Genomic DNA, 4,021 nt, shown 5'->3' on the forward strand with positions numbered 1-4,021 from the left:
TATATATATGTGACAATTATATCAATCATGTAAGGCCAACCAGGCTGATCTGGTATAAAATAACACTAACTCAGCCTCTGGATTATTATCAGTGACGCAAGGAGATGGCTGCACTGGGATCTCGAAGAGCTGGGAGATAGAGAGGTCTGGCAGTTCCTCAGGTCGAGAGAGTAAATATTGTACATAATAGTGTAAAAAGTGGTTAGTGTTTTTATTTATTGTTATAATTGTTAGTTAAAAATTTAACTTATTTTATTTTCTAATAAAGTTCAACAATCAATTGTATGCTAATCAACACCAAACGAGAGGTTACCAATGGATTACCCATTGGAAAGGAATAAACAAGTTAGCCAATCTCTCTGCTTATGTCCGTTGATACGAATAAATGAATATGGAGATAGGCTTTTTTCGTTTTTCAATTCAAGGCCAATAACATCCCAAAAAATATTACTTTAATTTTTTTTTTAAGATTCAATCCTATTTTATCATTTACTGTACTGATTTACTGTATACTGAAATTTATTTTATTATTTTTTTTTTTTTTTGTGATCCTGAATATTAATGTAGAACAGTTTTAAATAACCAAAATATTATAGTAGGTTTCTTATTTATTATATTATTTATTAAATATTTGAGATACAGTATTATGAAGTATTAGAAAGTGTTTACATAGAATATATTTATTGATAAATACAAATTCTCAATTCATAATTGAATTCCGATTTTTATATAAAGTTACACTGATGTATAGCACCATGCGACGCCACATCTGATTTTAGAATGCTAAAGTATCCCTGAGTAGAATGATCAGCCACAAAGGCCTCTACAAATTTTATTTAGTAAGTATTTATTTTATTTTAAGAGAGACTCTACATGCTCAGGTATACTTAAGAAGTTTGCATAACCAATGTTTTTCTACAAACTCCTACATTTTATGGTTTGTGCTGTTATAATACAAACAGTGTAGCAACTTTTTGACTTCCATTGCAATGAAACTTTAAAAATGACAAAGGTAGTACTCACTAGTGACGGCGAAGTCGGTGGAGGCAACAGACTCCCTCCTGTCTGCCGGCGGCGGGGGTGGGCCTTCAGGGGCCAGCTCGAGGATGACGGGGTGGCTCTTCCCGCCTCCCAGCAGCCGCTCCCCCTCCCCGTCCCCCTCGCTCCTCATCTAGCCGTCACGTGGTCTGCAACATGGAGGGACATATCTGCAACATAACACTATACAACAAATACGGAAGATGTAAGCAGGAACTGTATTTTAATAATTCTATTATAGTTTTCCACAGGATATTTCTCTTCTTCTCAATATTTCGTTCGCATAGTCCAATGAACTCCTTCAGTAACATCCATAAACTTCTCTAAAGAAGTCATTAGGAACATGTCGACGATACATTAAGAAGAAGGTAAATTCAAGTCCCGATAATGAAATAAAAAACAGAACTGGACAACGCAACTAAGAAGTTGCATGACTATAATCATACATGTTTATTTGTCTTAGGGATAGTCCCTTTACAAATAATGTTAGCCAGGACAGTAAATGGTTACGAATATCAATTCAGATATTTAATAAGAATAATATCGATTGAATATATATGAATAAATAAATATCAAATATATAAATTAAGAATAGTATACATTAACATTACATATTACTTACATACGTATACATTAATTTTGACACCGATTCACAAAAATATGCTTTTGAAACACTGAAACCTTGTTCAGCTTGTGATGGAACAGCACTGATTTTTTTTCAAATATTCCCTCATATCTCAGTGAACAGGACCGGCTCATACAATAATTGAATAATGTTATTCTAAATTATTTATATGAAATTTTATCAGTACCAACAGATTTGGATCTGAAACTGTTATTAGTTGATAACCTAAACCTCAAACTTGGACCTAGTTTTTATCTCCTCAAAAGGATGAGTAGTTTTTGCCTCTATAATAATATTAAATATGTAATGGAGTGTTTTTTTTTTTTAATTTTTAGAAATTTAAATAACATGCCAAGCTAATGTTATTAATGTATGGTATTTTAATACTTACCGCATTATTGAATAATACCGGGTCAAACAATTTGAAGCACTAGAGAAGTTTCCTCAACTGCGTATCCAGATATATTGGAAACTCTACCGGTTCTTACTACCCAAAGGGAAAAAACAAAATAGGAAATGGCAACCAAATAGATAAGAATAATTAAATAACAATAAACAAATGAGGGACATATTTGTTTAAAGAAATTTGAGAGCAAATATACAGGGGTATGTAAATGGGGAACTAAGTTCGACTGGTAATGGGATGTTTCAATGACATTGTCTAAGCGAACTGGTTGTAGTAAAAAAAAAAAAGTAAAAAATAAACAATTTCTTTTTAATTGTACCATTACTACGACTAATAATTGTACCATCCAAATCACAGAAACTAGATAAAAAAGTTATATAAGCATATTTTTAGCAAATTTAATAGGCTCCAATTTCGTAAAGAATTGTTTTTACACTAAATCTCTTAGTTCAAGAAAAATAATCCAGAAATTGATGAATAATGAATTGTTATCTCTTACTCTTCTATCTATCCCAGACCTAACCTTTAAGCACAAATCCGTGGGACATTTTGGATGTAACACTGATAGAACTAAACAATAAAAAGCAGGTTACTTCCTTATTTTTTGAATGTTTAGGTCAAGTATTTCATTTGACTGGGTGAATATAGCTAGCAAAATTAATCACCCAATTTTATAAAATACATATAATGCAGAGGAAAATTCTAGAATGCAGCTTACGAGAAATTTATTTTATTTGTGACCATAAACATATTTCTGTAACACGTGGCCAACTTCTTGAATCCTATTTAAGGCAATGTTTCATTGTATTAAAGAAAATAATTTTTCAGACATTGATTTGAACATTTTTAAAAAATGATTACATCAAATGTAACAACGCAGAAACATGGTAATAAATGAACAGAAACGATTAAAAGCAGAGTTCGATAAGGACGAAAATAGGAAACATTTACGATCGAGCTGAAATAAAACACATAAAAAATGTAAGAGGTCATAAATTGGGCTTTGTATTTATGGGGTGGGAGGAGGGGGTGAAATCCGACCGGCGATGCAATAAGCCCGTAAATGTCAAGCATTGACATTTGATTCACGCCTTTTTTTTCAGTTTGTATCTCTGTTTTCGTGTTTAAGAAGAAATGAATCACCATTAATCCTGATGAATTATCAATATTTCTGTAAGTTTTATTATTATTCTTTAATAGACGACAAGCTTCCCACGAATATTTTTTTTGCTCATTTGAATAATTAGTAATAATAAATAACTATTATTATCATAATAATGATTTCCCCGTAGATTTAAATAAACTGTTAATGTTATTTCGTTATGAAAGCAATAAATAAAAATAATTAGATTAATAAATTGAAAAGATACGATATTATTTGTAAATATATAACAAAATTGGTTGCTGAAGTATACTACATACACTGTAGAGCCTTACTTTACCCCTCACACGTGGAGAATAGAGAGGGGTCATATAAAAGTACAAATGTGACTTAGTGATCATTAAGTTTTTCATTATTATTATTATAATTTTTTTTTATTCTCTTCATGTACATAGTTCGATTTTTATCTTCTATTTACATATATATTTAGAGAGAGATTGTATTTCATTTACTTATTTATTTTATTTGATGTTATTATTTATTTATTTTTTTTATATTTTCATTTTTTTTTATTAAGTATGAATGTAATCAGTTACGACTATTACCAATTGCTCAACGATGGCAGATTCTAACATTTATCACTAAATAAAGTTTTTAAATTAAAAAAAACCGTGCCCGTGTAGGCCTCAGAGGCGACATATTTCCGTGACAACGTATACTCTATGCTAATATTACATAAATATAAATTAAAATCAATCCAATGTTATATATTTGAAATAATAAACCAGTTCACATATTGAATTCAGATATTTATTTTTGCTTGGTTATACAAAATATTTATACAGTTATA

General features: G+C 30.3%; 1 protein-coding gene and 1 long non-coding RNA gene across 3 annotated transcripts in view; one reads left to right on the forward strand and one right to left on the reverse strand.

Annotated features, from left to right (window-relative positions):
• Positions 1 to 4,021, forward strand: part of LOC106685129 (facilitated trehalose transporter Tret1) — a 228,444-nt gene that overhangs the window by 80,831 nt on the left and 143,592 nt on the right. The gene's annotated exons all lie outside the window — the stretch shown is intronic.
• The window catches only part of LOC136797241 (uncharacterized), a 136,554-nt gene continuing 133,560 nt past the window's right edge, over positions 1,028 to 4,021 (reverse strand). For both annotated transcript variants that reach the window (XR_010845083.1, XR_010845084.1), the window contains one exon: positions 1,028 to 1,208. This is a non-coding gene — a long non-coding RNA (uncharacterized lncRNA). The remainder of the gene's footprint in view (positions 1,209 to 4,021) is intronic.

Source organism: Halyomorpha halys, unplaced genomic scaffold, assembly GCF_000696795.3.
Source record: "Halyomorpha halys isolate HHAL.00 unplaced genomic scaffold, Hhal_1.1 Scaffold661.1, whole genome shotgun sequence".
In the NCBI taxonomy this organism is placed as follows: Eukaryota; Metazoa; Arthropoda; class Insecta; order Hemiptera; family Pentatomidae; genus Halyomorpha; species Halyomorpha halys.